The sequence below is a fragment of the Lemur catta genome, chromosome 11 (genome assembly GCF_020740605.2).
Source record: "Lemur catta isolate mLemCat1 chromosome 11, mLemCat1.pri, whole genome shotgun sequence".
Classification (NCBI taxonomy): Eukaryota; Metazoa; Chordata; class Mammalia; order Primates; family Lemuridae; genus Lemur; species Lemur catta.
The window spans coordinates 62679481-62697839 of NC_059138.1; the positions used below are offsets into that span (position 1 = coordinate 62679481).

At 37.4% G+C, this 18359-nt stretch overlaps 1 protein-coding gene across 6 annotated transcripts in view; it reads right to left on the minus strand.

Moving 5' to 3' along the window:
- The window catches only part of DGKB (diacylglycerol kinase beta), a 643035-nt gene that overhangs the window by 35465 nt on the left and 589211 nt on the right, over positions 1 to 18359 (minus strand). The window lies entirely within an intron of this gene.

Genomic DNA, 18359 nt, shown 5'->3' on the forward strand with positions numbered 1-18359 from the left:
AGTTTAAATTTAGTTTGTTAATAAGAAATCACATATATTACTTTCTTTTTTAGTTGGTATATTTTATTTTATGAATTTTAAAACATTAGTCTGAGAAGTCAGTAGATTTCACCAAAGTGGTAAGAAACCCTACTTTAGAGTAAAATTTGCCTTTGACTTTATAAATCTTTTCCTGAACATGGTTAGTACTGCATTAGTTTTTGTACAGATAATAAAGGGTATGGATATAAATCTAAAAGTCAGGGGCACATATAGATTAGAGAACACAGTAGCAACACAGCTATTAAGTGGGTAATATAGATGTTCCTTGACAAATTAAAAATAGAACTATTAATACCATATGATCCAACAATCCCACTACTGGGTGTATATACAAAGGGATTGAGTTCAGGGTGTTGAAGAAATAGCAGCACTCCTGTGTTTATTTCAGCATTCTTTACAATAGCCAAGATATGGAATCAGTCTAATTATCCAGCAACAGATAAATGGATAAAGAAAATGTGATATATATATATATATATACACAATAAAATACTATTCAGCCTTAGAAAAGAATAAAAGCCTATCATTTGAGACAACATAGGGGGACATCATGTTAAGTGAAATAAGCCAGGCATCGAAAGACAAAAAACAAATGATCTCACTCATATGTGGAATCTAAGCAAACAAATGAACAAACAAACAAAACAAAGAGTTGATATCATAGAGGCCGAGAGTGTAACAGTGGTTACCAGAGACCAGGCACTGGGGAAGGGAGGTGGGAGGAGATAATGGGGAGCTGTTGCTCAACGGTTACAAAAGTACAGTTAGGTAGGGGGAATGAATTCTAGTGTTCTATTGCACTGTAGGATGAATAGGGTTAACAGTAAAATACTGCACATTAAAAAATAGCTAGAGGAAGGTCTTTTAAATGTTCTCAACACAAAGAAATGATAAATACATGAAGTGATGGATACACTAACTGCCTTGATTGGATCATTGTTTGACATAGATATGTAATGAAACATCACATTGCACCCCATAAATATGTACAATTATAATGTGTCAATAAAAATAAACAATTTTTTAAAAAAGAAGACTAAAAAAGGCAAAATACTTTTTAGATAGATTTTTAAACAAAATAGTTAAGTAAAAACTAAAAATATTAGAGTCCGGTACATGAATGGTTTAACCTGAGTTATTTGGAAAATCTAACAATCTGAAATATCCCATTTCCTTTGGAAATACGAAAAATGAGGGTTGAATGTATATACACAGAAATACATATACATACACACACACACACACACACATATATACACATATATATATTCATAGTGGAATCACATGGTTGACTTTAAAAATGACTTTTAAAGAATGGATTTGATTATCTCTTTAAAGCCATCTGGTTTTTGAAAACAACCAGCCAGAGCTGACTATAGCATTATGTTTTTATTCTTAAATTCTGAACTTCCATAAATGGATCTTTAAAAAAAGGAAAGACCAGAAATCACAGTATGGCATATTGTCAACAACTTCCCTATTGTGACCAAAGCAGTTCAGGACCTGCAAGTCACTTTGTTATAGCGTATTTGAAAAGGGAGCTTCACCATGGGACACATAACCAAATAAATCATAAGTATTTCATTCAGAAGACCCACAGAGAACCAGTTTAAAGACTTCCCACAGCAATCCATTGCTGTGACTGGCAATGTATATTATCAGTCAATGTCAGCAGAAAGTTTATGAGCATAAGCCAGTGGTGAATATGAACACTGCTGCTTCTGGATTCTTGAGTCAGTTTGTTCTTGTTAAGCTTTGTGAAGGGACTGAAGGCTCCTACTTGTTTTCTGTGTGAATGAGCCGTTAGTGTGTGTGGGAATGTTTTCACAGCACCATGCCTCTTCTGCCCTCTTCTATAAACCAAGCCACTTCACGTGTCTCCTCATATTAGTGCCATCACTAAACAAAGCAAGTGCTCATGAATGAAGGCTGATGTCAGCAAATCCTGAATAGCTTCTGGAAGGGCATCCTGCACCCTGATGCTAATGCCAGCTAAGGGGATGAAGTCACCAGGGAGATCACCAACACTTATCTCCTAACAGTCAAGCAGCTTCAGCAATTAAAAGGAAAACACATACAAAAATACCAAAATGAAAATCTAATATTATAGGAGAATGTGTGAATATTATTTTGCATATGACTAAGTAGTCTTTACACTCAATATCCAGAAGCACTATGAAAATCATTTGTTTCCTTGAAATATATTATAGACTAACTACAATGAGATGTTTCTACTGTCCCTTTTAGTTTCAATGAAATGTGAAAAAACGTGAAAAACAATAAAACTGTAAAAACATGGTAATGCGTTTGAACTCATAAACTCAATGCCGAAAATTAAAATAAGGACAAAGCATAATGATGGGGAATAGTGATTTACACTAAACTTTTCCCTGTATAACAGAGCTTGAATTGGTATCCAATCTGTCCTGGTTACATATAAATACAATCCTTCTAGCAAGAGATTGACAGCCTCTATTATATTGGGGGATTATTGAGCATAAAAGCATTGCTGGTCAGAAGTAAATCTTACTCCCCTGGCAATTTGTCTTCAGAGAAGAGGCTACATGACTAAACAGAATTAAATCTCGGCAACCTGCATTTAGAACTTTCTGGCACCAGTAAAATATAGGACTATATTATGAAGCCCGGTGTCTTGCCAGAGAATCCTTGAAAACCTGCTGAGTTCAAGGCTCTGCACAACCAGAATGTCATAGTTTCTGCTTAGAACAGTGTGTGTTTAAGGAGTTTTACTGTTATTGCAGTACTGAGGATTCGTTGCTCATGAACTGAACAGGGACTGTTACTGTCTCAAACTCTAAACATACTTCGGATCATCATTGCCCCGCCATTTAAAGAGGAACAGTTCTTGACTCATCAATGCCTTTAGGAAAGCATTCTTCAAGTCAGAACAGATTCTGGTTAATTTATCATTGTTTAAGCGTATAACAGACTGTGGACAGACATACCACCATATCCAATAAACTACCTGTTAACAAGTAAGATAGTTTAGTATACACCTGAATACTTCTATTTTGTATATATTCCCATTCCCCTCCTTTCTTACGCAGTAAGGTAATTTTATTTCATGACCTTATATCTACAGAAAAATAATTATATCACCGTGTTGGATTACCAAATTGAATTAATGTTGACATAAATAGTTTTATTTATATGGAATTTCTACATTAATTCCATTTGTAAATACTTGTAAAAAATGTAATCTCCTTTGTCACATTAATTACGAAGCTAGCAGAGAAATCCACTCCACACATGAAATCATTTAGAAGACAGAACTTGCAACCCACTACAGTATAGGACAGTTTCAGTGTCTAGTCACCTCATGGCACTTATTAATCATGTACTGACAAGTTTCCAGAGAGATTGAATTAAAAAAAAAAAAGAATAAGCCTTTGTATATAGACATGTTGAGGGATTCAGATAAATACAAAAAGTCTCTGTGAAAAAGTTTTCCTTTGCGTTTTAAAAAGCATGTCAGTTTATCTTTACAAAAGAACTGCACTGATATTAATCCAGCTTTTAGAAAATACTACAACATTCATGACTAACAATAATGTGAAAAGTACAAATGGAACATTAAAAGTACCTATACCCCTAGCAACACTTAAAAACCTAAGAGAAGTTCAAATGCAAACTTTCAGATTTCCAACTGAGAAACTAAGGACTTTACCTACTTTGTCTTTCAAGAAGTTGTTTTGGGGGTGAGGAAAGCTGAAATATCTTTTGTAGCACAAACTTTGCCAATATATCTCATTCTTCTACCTCCTCTTACAAGAGACATATCCCCTTTTTAATAGTTTTTATTGCAATGAAAAATTCCTAGTACAAAGAAAAATTATTCTATTTAGTCATATTTTTTTAGAAGTTATTTGTTTAAAAGGGTTTCACTGTATTGGTCTTGTAGCCCTTCATACAACAGAACAAAAGCAGTTCTATGAAAGAAGACTAAACTCGGACAAACCGTTTAAAAAAAAAAAAAAGCAAAGTTCCTCTCTGTTTTTATCAAATTTGATTGCTGCAGCTGTTCCCAGTTTCTGTATTTTAAAAATAGTCTTATTCAGTGCCTTGTTGGCTAAAGGCCAGAGTGCCATTAGAACATGCTGTACGGAAAACCTCTATTCAGTTACAGATACAGAAATATATTTAAGATCAGTGGGGGTCATCTGTAGCAAACACTTGTAAAGGAAAATAGAATTTTAATGTGTTTGGACTGATCGCCACTTTTACCAGATAGTTTAAAGCTCTTGTACAGAACCTTTCTAATATTTTTTTTTCTGTTAGGTAAAAATGCAGAATGAATATCAACTTCATTGGAAAAATATTATTAGAAAGGTCTGTTTCTCAAATAACAATTGTATAGCTGAGATGCACATTTCAAAGAATACCTACTAGCAATTTCTGTTTGACAAGCTCACTGGCATTCATCCAGTGGAAAGGTTGATATTTTTGAGCAAATGCTCCAAATGGAATCATAACTTCTTTCTGATATAGGCCACCTAACTAAGGTCATCAGGTGTGAAATAGGCTGATCTGCCCATGAAAAATGAGTCTAGGGACTCATTTTAGATGGATAAATTCATACCTGTGGGCTCAAAGTGTGTGGGGATGGGGTCAAATAATTGAATTATTCAGTGAAGTTTCAGAGTTGACCTCCACATCTATTCAGTTCTTTTCTTTATCTCAACAAAAGACTGAAACTAGCATTTGAGACTAAACAGATTCAGGCATGAGTGTTAATTTGAGTTACAAATGAAAAGAATCTGTTCTGCATGGATCATCAATGAAAAGAAGGAATTTTGAATCCTAGTGGTGAAAGTATTAAGAAAAAATTAGAAAGCAGAGGTCTAGCGAGAACTTTGGTAAGAAGAGAAACTTTTCCTAGGGAAATGGATACAAGTTGTCAAGGTGTGAAACATCTGAGATTTTACCTTTCTTTTTTTTTTTTTTTTTTTTTTTCCGAGACAGAGTCTCACTCTGTTGCCCAGGCTAGAGTGAGTGCCGTGGCGTCAGCCTAGCTCACAGCAACCTCAAACTCCTGGGCTTAAGCGATCCTACTGCCTCAGCCTCCCGAGTAGCTGGGACTACAGGCATGCGCCACCATGCCCGGCTAATTTTTTCTATATATATTTTTAGTTGGCCAGATAATTTTTATCTGTACTCTTAGTAGAGACGGGGTCTCGCTCAGGCTGGTCTCGAACTCCTGACCTCAAGCGATCCACCCGCCTCGGCCTCCCAGAGTGCTAGGATTACAGGCGTGAGCCACCGCGCCCGGCGATTTTACCTTTCTTGAAAGCGAACATGTTAGCTGCCACAGTTTTGTTGAAGCTGGCGGAAGACATGAGTCTCTTGGGTCAGAAACGTAAGACTTTATTAATGATAACAATAGTAGTAGCCAGAGTATTGACATTTGAATTAGGCCCTAGAACTCCTATTTCCATGGGGTGAAACAAAGAGGTCCAGGAGGTACCTGTACACCCTGTGCGATGCATTATAGAAGAGGAACCCCTAGCTTACAGAACTTTGAACTTTTATAATAAGCAATAAGCCTGCCTGATCTTTTCCTGGCTGCCAAACTGATTAAAAAAATATAGTTGTTATCGACACGTTTCTGGTCATGTGTGAATTGCCACCATGATGATACTGAAGTAGGGGAGATAACAAATTATTTCGCAGTCATCAAGAGCACTAGCCAATCAGAGTAGACCCTACTTATTGCAAGGAATCAAGGTCTAGAGGCCTGGCCTCTGTAATTGCTGGATCTGGAGAAGTCTGGGATGTCATGGACATGGGTAACCTAAAAGACCAGGGCCAACTATATGGAAATATTTAACATTTGGCATGGTTATGCCAAATAGCAGGTCTAAGTGGAAAGAACTAAACTCAAACATGTCTTAGAAGCTCAGTCCTAACTTTTGACTTAGCTACAAGGGCAAACTCAGGCAAGCCATTTAATATTTCTGGAACCCAGTTACTCTGTCTTTAAACGAGGAATGGTACTGATCTTACCTTGTGATTAAATCCCTCTTTCAGTCAGTTTCACAGTAATTTTCTTGCTCATTCTCTTTCTTTCTCTCCCAGACTAAATATACTGTATGTATAAGTAATGCAATTATGAACTCTGTGAATGCTACACTTTTGATGGATCAGCATTTCCATGAGTACAGTTTGAAAAAAATCGGAGGTAAACTAATTGAAGGTGGTGGGGCTCAGATGGAAGACCTACGACTACAAATATTGAAGTGGTAGGGAATGCAGAATAAATAGAAAAGAATAGAAGAACAAAAGAACAAATAAAAAAGGTATGATCTAAGAAAACATTTGGGTCAGATGAATGGGAAATGTAATTAGGCTGGACACCTCAGGAGAGGGGCAGAATATGAGCATCACACCATGATATCAAAGGGGGATAGAGAAACTAGGTCATCACGCTGCAGGCTGCATGGGACAGGATTGGACTCACTGTGAAGCCAGAAGCAGAAATAAGAAAATAAGATCCAGACTAGTCTTATTTCCACAAGAAATGGGGACAAATAGACAATACCCAAGTGTTCTAGGTGTAAGGCATAGTAAAACCAGAAAGTTCAGTAGGGTTCAATTAGTAAGTAGAACAAAGCTGGACTATAATTGGGCTGGTGGCAGCCCACTTTAATGAAGCTTTTTATTTGGCTATTAATTTAATATGATTATTTTATGATATTACTGCTTTATGATTTCTGAAATAAAAGTAGTAATGATAACAAAGTATACAATTTCTTAGCTCTCTGAAGAACAATTTTGCAAAACAAGACATTTGTTATTTACCACATGCTCATAACAATCTCAGAAATTATAAAAATAAGTGTTAAAACAAAAAAAATTAAAGAAATATATTAAAATCACATGTATCAGTTACTAGGCTAGGTGCTGAGTATATAGTGGTGAGCAAGACATAAACAAAGACCCTCACTACAATAATTGGAAAGGAGGTATTCACATTTCACTGTAGGTTCTGAACTGGCCACAAGCCTGGAGCTCCTAGAGGCCAACTTCCCACTGCATGGGAGGAGTCATTCTGGTTACTAAATTGTTTGAGTACTTGTATTCAGCCATTCCGGACCTAGTCCTGGATTGTTCGGTTATATGAACAAATGTATCCACTTTGTATCTTTTAAAGTCATTCTAAATTTAAATGTTTAAAAATTTTTTTAAATAAAGGTCTAGTTTTGTTTAGCCAGTTGAGTTGGGTTTCTCTAACTTGAAACTGAATGACTCCTGGGTGACATGACTTCTGGTTCTTACTATAGCCAGATTCATCATCCTCAATACACTTTAGTGATGTCATTCTCCTTCACTGATACCTTTAATTGATTTGTATTTCTTAAAGAGCAAGAACCTTGCCATTAAACTATTTATAATCACACCTTTATTTCCAACAGTCCTCTATGAAACTTTCAGACCTTCTCCAAATTATTTTCTATTCCTTAAAGAGGCCTGATTGCCATCATCCAACAACCTAGAAAGTTTTACCTCCCCTGCTATTTAAATGGTTAGTCCTGTAAGGCTCAGTTTAATAACAACTTTTCTTTAATGCTTTCTCTTATGTCACCAGCCCTCTGCTAAATGTTATATAAAAGTACAATATATTTATGATGCCTTTGGTACTTAACCTACAGTGTGAGGCAGCAACTAGAGAATCAAAAATTCACATAGCGTTGCCCCCAGAGGGCAAGACTTAGCAGTTAAAAAAATGATACGTATCACTTTGCACTTTGGCTGTCTCATCACCTAGTGGACTATATGACAGCTCCTCATTGCAGAACATGATAGCTATGAATACTTTAGTGCAATTCTCATTTCTCCTCAACTTTACCCATAAAAGTAGTCTCCATTTTTACATAGCTATTATGAATTTCCAATTGTCTCTTTTTGTTTCTTCTTGATTAGGTATTTTGGCTAGCATTTTTATTTTTCTGGCTTAAATTTTAACTCCATATTCATTTTGTTATATCATACACATTGTTTCATAATATTATATATAATTTCTTCATTCATTTATCATTTGCTTCATCCAACAGAATTATTTGGAGTACCAATAGATGCTCAGGAGATCAATACATGCCAGGTACTCTGGAAGGTGATTGAGATGGATGCAAAAAGTCACAGTTCCTAACCTAAATTAGTCTCCTTGAAAGCACTGAAGTGTAAAAAAAAATGTTGTATTGCCAAAAAGGGAGAGTATTTAATTCTGTGGATGGTCGTTGGTTGTGGGGAGAGTTGGGATGGAAAGACTTTAGAGAAAGCCTAAAGAGTTGTGAGAAATGAGGTAATGAGAACTCAGTCATGAGGGGCCTTATGAACCTTGCCTGAGAGCTTGACTCTTCCCTGCAGTTGACTGGGGGGCAGTTAAGATTTCTAAGGTAAGTAGAGAAGTGGTTAGATTGCATTTTAAAAAGAACATTTAGGAAGTTGGAGAAGATGATATCATAGTCCACTCAGGTGGCTATAAAAAATGCCATAAACTGGGTGACTAATAAACAACAGAAATTTATTTCACACATTTCTAGAGGCTGGGAAATCCAACATCAAGGTGACAACAGTGTCTGGTGAGGGTCTGCTTCCTAGATGGCTATCTTTTTATTGCAATGTCACAAGGTGAAAGGTTTAAGGGATTTCTGTGGGATCCCTTTTCTAAGAGCATTAATCCCAATTATGAGGGCACCACCATCATGACCTAATCAAATGCCCCACCTCCTACTATCATCACCTAGGAGGTTGAGATTTCAACATATGCATTTTGGGGGGTAGGGCACAAACATTCAGATCATTGCAGATGGATAGGAAGAAAATAAGGTAATAAGCAAACCGATCCCTTAGAGAAGCACTGAAATATTCCTGGTTAGAGATAACGGGGAGTTAAGGCTGTGACCAGGTGCATGAAAGTGAAAGCCATTTAGGAGGTAGAACTGACAGCACCATGAACAGGTAGGTGGGAGTGTTACAAGGTATAAGGATGCCCACCCAGGTTCAGGCTTGTTAGACAAGCTGATGGTCATGCTACCAACTAAATTGAAAAAAAAACTGGGGGAAAAACAAGTGGGAAAGTAGAAAACATGATAAGATTGGCTTAGGATGTGCTGATGTTGTGGGCTCGGTGGGACAGTCACACAGAGGTCTTTCCAGAGAGGACTGCTTAGAGAATATATATCTGCAGATGTGAACACCATTTCCAAATTAATTTAAAATTTCTAAGGAAGAGAATCACATGTTGTGTTGCTTTGGAGTTTATTGTTTTGTTTTGGATTCCGAAATGCATAACCTGGGAGCAATCAATAAGCATATGTTGAATTAGTAATAATGTATTCTTTTAAGTACACTTGAAACTTTCCTCATAGTATTCTATAAGAGGCTCCAAAAGAAGGATAGACTCATCTTTAAATTTGGTTTACAATGAGTACTAGATAGGAACAAAAATATTGCTCATGATTTCATAGAAAATGTCCTTTTTTAGAATATTACACACTGGTACAAATGTTTTGGTTACATAAATTGTTTTTGTACCATTTGGGTTAAAGCTATAAATGTGCCCATCACCCAGATAGTGTGTGCATTGTGCCTGTTAGGTGTGAATTTACCTAACCCCTGTTCTCCCCCATCTGCTGGATTTCTGATGAAATTATTTCCACTTATTGCACGTGTTGATCGATTAGTTCCAATTTAACAGTGAGTACATGTGGTGTTTGTTTTCCCATTCTTGTGATACTTCACTTAGAAGAATGGTCTCCAGTTCCATCCAGGTTAATACAAGGGATATTAGTTCATCACTTTTTTATGGGTGAGTAATAATCCTTGGTATACATATATCACATTTTATTAATCTACTCATGTATTGATGGGCACTTGGGTTGTTTCCACATCTTTGCAATTGTGAATTATGCTGCTATAAACATTTGAGTGCATATGTCTTTTTTATAGAGTATCTTTTTTTTTCCTCTGGGTAAATATCCAATAGTGGGATTGCTGGATCAAATAAATGATAGTTCTACTTTGAGTTCTTTGAGGCATCTCCATACTGCTTTGCATAGAGATTGTATTAGTTTGCAGTCCCACCAACAGTGTATGACTGTTCCTATCTCTCTGCATCCACACCAGAATTTGTCTTTTTGAGACTTTTTGATAAAAGCCATTCTCACTGGTGTTAAGTGATATCTCATTGTGGTTTTTATTTTCATCTCCTTGATGATTAGAGATGTTGAGCATTTTTCATATGTGTGATGACCATTAGTCTACCTTCTTTTGAAAAGTTTCTTTTCATGTTTTTTGCCCACTTTTTAATGATATTGCTTGATTTTTTTCTTGCTGATTTGCTTGAGTTCATGATAGATTCTAGTTATCAGCCTTTTATCTGATGTATAGCATGTGAATATTTTCTCCCATTCTGTAGGTTGTCCATTTGCTCTAATAATTGTTTCCATAGCTGTGCAGAAGCTTTTTAATTTGATCAGATCCCATTTATTTATTTTTGTTACTGTGATTGTTTTGGGGGTCTTCTTCATAAATGTCTATCAGAGTTTTGCCAACATTTTCTTCTAGAATTATTATGGCTTCATGCCTTAGGTTTAAGTCTATTATCCACCATGAATTAGTTTTTTGTGAGTGGTGAGAGATGCAGATTCTGTTTCAGTCTTCTACATGTGACTATCCAATTTTCCCAGCGCTATTTATGTAGTAGAGATTCTTTTCCCCAGTGTATGTTTTTGTCTGCTTTGTCAAAGATCAGATGGAAATATGAGGAAATATGTTCTGTAAATATCTGTTAGGCCCATTTGTTCTAGAATTCCATTTAAGTCTATTGTTTCCTTGTTTATTTTCTGTTTGGAAGATCTGCTCTGTTCTGTCAGAGTGGTGTTGAAGTCCCTGGCTATTGCAGTGCTGCTGTTTATCCTTTTTTTTTCTTTTTTTTTTTTAGATCAAGTAGGATTTGCTTTATGAATCTGGGTGCACCTGTGTTAGCTGCGTAAATATTTAGAACTGTTATGTATTCTTGTAAAATTGTTCCCTTTATCATTATATAATGACTATCTTTGTCTTTCTTTACTTTTGTTGATTTGAGGTCTATGTTATCTGATATGAGAACTGCTATACCAGCTTTCTTTTTGCTTCCACTTTCATGGAATCCTGTTTTCCATCCCTTCACCTTGAGTTTGAATGAGTCTTTGTGGGTTAGGTGCATTTCCTGGAGATAGAAGATGCTTGCCTTGTATTTTTTTATCCATTCAGCCAGCCTATGTCTCTTGAGTGGGGAGTTCAAGCCATTCACATTTATGAAAACATTGATAAGGGGGGTGGATTTCTGTTCTTTCTATTAAGTAGAACTTTATTATTCTGTTTTACCTCTTAAGCCATTGTGATGACTGGTTTCTGACCTTTAGCTTTTGGTGGTTTTTACACTGGTGAGCATCTATTGTGATCCATGTACAGTGCAAGTCTGAGTACTTCCTACAGGGCAGGTCTGGACTTGGTGAATTCCCTCAGCATTTGCTTGTCTGGAAGAGACTCAATTTCTGCATCAAATGTGAAACTTAGTTTTGCAAGTTAAAAAATTCTAGGCTGGTAGTTGTTTTGTTTAAGAAGATTGAAGATGTGGCCCCACGCCCTTTTGGCTTATAGGTTTTCCACTGAGAATTTTGCTGTTATCCTGATGGGTTTTCCCTTGTAGGTCAGTTGTTGCTTATGTCTAGCTGCCTGTAGAATTTTCTCTTTCACTTTGACTTTGGGTAGGTTGAAGGCTATGTGTTGTGGAGATGTTCTGTTTGCTATGAATCTTCCCAGAGTTTGATGACCATCTTATATCTGGTTGAATGGATCTCTGGCAATACAGGAGAAGTTTTTCACAATAATTCCCTGCAATAGATTTTCCATCCTTTTAGCACTTTTTTCTCCCTCAGGGATACCTATAATTTGTGTGTTTTTTTGCTTCACATAGTCCTATATCTCTCTAAGTGATTGCTCTGCTCTTGTTCTCTTCTCTGCCTCTTTAAATGATTGGGTTAGCTTGATAGCCTTGTCTTCAAGCTCTGGGATTCTTTCTTCTCCATGGTTTAATCTGTTGCTACAAGTTTGTGCTGCATTTTGAAAATCCCTGAAAGACTCTTTCATTTCTTTGAGTTCTATTATAGCCTTCCTAATTTTTTCAAGCTCTTTAGTGACTTTTTCATTAATTTCCTGAAATATTTTTTGGGTTTCTTTTTGTTGGTTTTCAACATTCTCTTCAATTTCATTCAGCTTATTTTCCATTCATATTCTGAATTCCGTATTTGTCATTTCAACAATTCCCTTGTAGTTGGAGTTCACTGCTGTAGCTCCATTGTGATCCCTGGGGGGTGTTGATCTGTTTTGATTTTTCATCTTGCCAGGGTTCTTGTTCCCTGTTCTTTGCTGAGAACTCTCCAGATAGTTGTAGGATGTTCAAATTGGGAGCAGGATGAGACTTTGTTCACTGAGGCTGGTGTGGTGATTGCCTTACCAAGAGTCTCCCCACAGAGGTAACTGCAACAGTTGGAGAAGGTTGTGTTGGGTTCCCAGGATGTGGGTGATTGCTCAAAGCAGGTCACTGTGTGTTGGTGGCTTTGAGCTTGGGGTTCCCTGGCAGGGCATTGGACTTTGGAGCTGCTTATTCAGCCCTGAGTTGATGGTGGAGGCTCTGGGGTAGGGTCTTGGGGTGTATGTAGGTGCAGTGCTGGAGACTTGCCCATGGTGTCTCAGGCCTGGGCAGATTTCTGGAGACACAAGAGTGGAGCCTCAGGCTCTGGCATGGGAGCCTCACAGGTGGGACTAGGAAGCAGGTCCAAGCAGAACCTCTGAGCAAGGTCTCTGAAGCAAAAGCAGCGCTTCCCAGATGGTGGGCCAATTCGACCTGGAGGGGCAGTAAAGGTCAGGGCCAAATAGGCAGGAGGTAATGGAGGGCCCAGAGGGCAGAGTCAGGGCAAGCAAGCAGCTAGCTGCTCTAGGGCACCAGGGTCCCACTAATGCCAAGTCAGGCGGGTAGTTGTTGGCTCTAGCAGCCCAGGGACCATGCGGCTCTCCACCCACCTCTCAGTGCCTGCCATAGCAGCCACCCCAAGGCTCTCAGTTTGGAGCCTCCTGTGCCTCAGCATGAGAGTCTCAGAGCAGGGACTGGGGTAGAGCTGGAAACAAGCCCCTGAGTAGGGACTCTGAGCCAGAAACAAGGTCTATGTAGATGGGGGCCAACACAACCTGGAAAGCAAGGTCAGGGCCAGACAGGCAGGAAGTAGCTGGGGACTGGAAAGAAGATTTGGGGCCGAGCAAGCTGCAGCCTGCTTCTTAGGCACAAGGGTCCCATGGATGCCAGGTCAGATGTGCAGAGATCATAGCTCTTTATGCCCCACCCAGAATCCGCCAAAGTTTTTGCCCAGAGCCTCTCAGATCAGGGCCTGCTGCTCTCCAGTCACTTCCTGTGCCCAGGTCCTGCTGTGCTCTAGGGGTGAAGCACCTGGCTTTAAGTTCCAGAGTGTGGCTGAGGGAAGCCACAAGGCAGTCCACTCCCTGCCCAGCCTGGTGTAGACCCGGCACAGTGCAACCAAGAGTTCAGGTTGGCTTTAGCTGTTGCCTAATCCTCACAGTGCCTATTGTCTAGAGCAACAGCTCTGCACAGACTCCAGGCATGTCCCTGTCTGAGCAGGTAGGAGGTCTGCAGGGGCAGTGGGTGCCGTTTTGCAGTTCAGTCCACACTGCCCTGGCAAGGTGAGCATGCCAAGCACGGTGCTCCCACGCTCTATTGTACTATTATTCTCCTAACTTTCTCTAATCTTTTTATATTTATCACCCCATCACCCTTTTTTCCACAGAGTGTCCCACATTGCTTCTCTGTGAATTCACAATGCTGCTTCCAGGACGAGAGATCCATATGTAGGCAGTTGCCTACACCTTTCACTTCTTTCCTTGGGAGCAGAGAACAGGCAGGCTGCCTCTAGTACGCCCCTTTTTTTTCTCCCATAGAAAATTTTTTGATGCAACCAATGTATTTCTTTTGTTTAAAGATAAACTTTGATAGATTATCTTTTATGTATGCACTATCTTATATTTATCTAGCTCTGTTTAGTTTCCCATGCTTTTCCATGATTTAATATACTCATAGTACTTACACGCCTAAGCCACTGTTAGCTGAATTTTTTTTTTTTACTTGTAACCAAAAGCATTCTTTACTAATACAATTTTACAGGTGGGGAAAGAGAGTCAGAAGATAAATTATTTGCACACAGTTATACAGCAAGTGTGTAGAATTCTTCCCATGATATTACAACTCCTCCTTACATCTCAGAATATTGGTGGACAGATTCTTTAGATGTTTGTCATTAATTGCTAATATCTACCAAGATACTTTTTAAGGCAAAAACTGTTATTATCTAGCCATTCTTTTTGTTGAAAATTCTTTTGTCATTACTAATTCTTCTCAATTCTCATCACGATTCAAGGACACTAATAATTTTGTTATTTTTATTGTATGCTCTAAAGACGGAAATCAATTTGCCACATTCTTTGGTATCTTTTAAAAAGAATAAAGAAAGAGTAAGTCTGTAACAATATAGTAAAATGTTATACACCTGCCTACTAAATGCTTTGTGTTTTCAAATATTTCCAAAAATAATTAAAATTTTATACCATTTTTAAAACTTAAAAATTATTTCCTTGAGTCAGAAATAGCCAGGCACTTGTGATTATAAAATGACATATATGATATAATCATACCATCAAATTGCTAGTTGTTAGAAGTGTTTTATGAATTTTTGAATTCTATTAAATGATGATTTATTTTTTCCAGATAAGTCACCATGCAAGAGGCACTTACTTATTACACATGTTTTTCAGCATATGTTGCAAGTTTATTTTAATGCTGAAGAGGCACATTATGATCAAAGCAGAATTCTGCCCAATTTAAACTGTTCCAAGCTATTTTCATACATTCACTCATGTAATACTGTAAGATTTACATTAAAATGAATGTTCTACAATTAAGCGATTCAGTCAACATTAAAAAAAAGGTGCAAATGTGTGCAACGTGAAAAAAAAATCAACAGATGTGCGAATAATCTCTGCTTGGGGACCAGTATCAAAAAGAACAGTAGCCAAAAAAAAAAAAAAAAGTTCCAATGTTTATTCTTTCTATCCTCTAAGATTTTTCTACACCTAAGTCAAAGGACACACACACACAAACAGTGATACAACCCTTTCTCTCTGTCCCTTATCATCATAAGGAACTTTTCCTTGTAATGATAATTGGATTAGCCCATAATAAATTTGGTTGAGGAGCAAATAATAAACTACAAAATCCACAGAACTTAGAGATGGATATGTATTTTGGTTTCTTCTCATTCTTATACTCCTCTGTTCTGATAATGAATAAATTCCAAGGCAGCAATAATTCACCCAAGTTCAGAGAAGGTTACATACGTACAAACCAGAATATTTAGCATTCAAGCATTTAGATAGGAGTTAGCTAGCTAGGATACAATAACAACAGCAACAACAAAAAGAGCTTCTGATCCTAGAGGCCCATAAACCCGCAGGACAGTGTGTACAACCAGCTGTGCAGGCTGTATACTATATAACCCTAGGAGTCACCATTCACATCCTAGTATAAGTGAATGGCAGCTTCTTGAATTTTATAGAGCACATCCTGCACAATCATATTCACAGTGTCCCTGAAAAACCTTATAAGACTGTAGGTAATGTAAAGAGGTTAGATGAGAGGGGATAATTGAGACCAAAGTGCTTCATAAAGTTTCATCTCTGTTTCCATGAGGTGTATTTTGTTGACCATTGGGAGAATGTCCAGTCTTCATTTACTTCAGTAGGTGTGGAAAAAAGAAAAACTTGATACCAACTGGCAATCTGTAACATTAGATAATCTGAAGTTTCTGGTCAAATACAATTGACAAAAAGTATTTAAGTGTCATCCCTATTCTCTCCTCCCCCAGTTACTTAATCACAGGATACTTCTCCCTTCATCATTTTAATTGAGCTTCTCAGTAATATCTGAGAAAATATAGAAGTCAAAATGGCACTCACTGACAAACACATTCCTAGATGCAGGGGAAATGAATTGATGCAATTGTACTTAAAAATATTTTCCACTAATGTTTTCTCAACATTCCATAATTAACATTTATGGAAATCATTGATCTGTATTATATTAAATCACATACTATACTTTAAAATGAGGACAGTGCTTTTGTTCAAAAATTCAACATGCTCTGCCATGATAGATGAAATTTTAACACGTGGAAACTTGTTACTGAGGGGCTCAGTATATGCGCCCATGTTCACCTCTGATGTTACCCAAAGCTTCAACTGTTCTAATTTATTGCAGCTCTTCTACACAGTTCTACAAATACCTTGGTGAGCTGACATACTTTTATGTGTATCTATATAGAAAAATCTGGGCAAGAAAATGATTAGCCTGAAGTCTCTGGTTAAATAACTGACCATACTTCAATCCATTAGATAAAACCACCTCTCCATACATATTTTAAATTGGGAAATATAAAACTGCTGAGAAAATATAGGGTTTACGGTTTGGTGAGGAGTCAATATAGCCTAAATTGTCTCATAAAAATCTTTGTTGGCTCTTTGCCCATGAGAACAAAAGGTTCAAGTGTGTAGTCGACTGACTAAAAGAAAGCATTTGGGGAACATTATAAAATAGCCAAGATTTGTGTTGTCACATGATAAGATGGTAATTATTTTCCACACACACAAAAGAATGTCAAAAACAGGGTCAAAGGGTATGAGACAGGGAGCTATGCTCATGTGGATCAATTCAAGGAAAAAAAAGAAATGTATTACTATGAATCCTTTTTGTGTCTCACCTCTGGTAGTTATTTTGTAACAATTCTTTGATATGAGCAAATGTGTTTTTATTTGGAAAAACTTTGAGCACTTGAATAAGCTGTCATTGTGACTGCACACATTAGGTGTTCATGAAATATATTTTTTTCCTTTTAATCAACTTAATTGTGCATCCATGTTCCCATTACTCCATTCAATTAGTAAATTCCATCTTAAATATTTAAAGACCAATTTTCTTTCTAAAGATTTATTGTATAATAGTCAGGAACATTTGAAAACAGCCTCTCATTCTTGCTGTGTTACACTGCCACTGTTATTCATGTTATACAAGCTTGCACTCTGATGCCACGTGTATGTGGGACTCAGGAAACTTGCTGAGACTCATCCTGGGTTCTGCCCCTTAGATACATTCACATCTTTTCCAGCTGAGAATGTCTTTCCACTTCTTTAGGACTCTTCCAAGGAGGCAGCTGTGGTTCTACACTGTTCTTGGGACACACACACCAACCATCTCCTCTCCCTGGATCATCAGAATCTCTCCTATCCCTTTCCTCACCTCTTAAAACTTCTCTTCCTTGGGACACCTCATGTCATTTCTTTTGAGAGCAGAAGTCACAAACTCTTGGCCAGAGGGCTGAATCAGAGTCACAGAATTGTTTGGCTCATACCATACTATGATCTAAAATTTTCAATGTCTGATAACATTTTTAAAAATAAGTAGATTCCACATAAACATGTGATTCTGATACTATCTTCAGAGATTGGATGATCTGAAAGCATTGGGCCAACTTGCCCTCCTTGTACACCTTCTTGCCTTTAGACAGGACATGCCCTTTCCAATTCACCCAAGCTCCTTCCCAGGGGGATTCACTTCTGGACTCACCAGGTCTTTGTGATTTTGTCTTCTGAGCTTAGATTCCCAACCTTATATCTTGTACTCTGCAAAAAGTCCCAGGACCAGAATGTGATGAGCCATACTCCATCTAGGAAGTAGAGTCTCACTAAATCTTACTAAAACAGAACAGCCAAGTAATAATACAGTATATGTGTGTTATATGAATAGTATATAAGATAGATAGAGGCAAGAAAAACTACAGACTTTGAATAAGATCATTTCTGATATATGACACTAACCAGTTGATAATTAATTTAATAATACACATATTCAAATAAAAATTTGTGTGCTAACTACAAGATAGCAATTCCTTAAAGAGTTCATGACTGAAATGAACTACCCAGATATAGTATGTGTCCTTGTAGATATTACAGTCTGGTAAAGGGAGAAGGTGGTACGTCTAATCCACATAAGCAAACAGGTAATTGAAACACCAATTAAAAAATGTGATAAGAGTTATGACAGGGATAAGTTCAAGGTGCTAGGTAGTTTGAGGAAGGGAAATTAAAAAACCTTAAGGGAAAATTTCCCTGAGGAAGTCATGTTTAAGTAACAACCT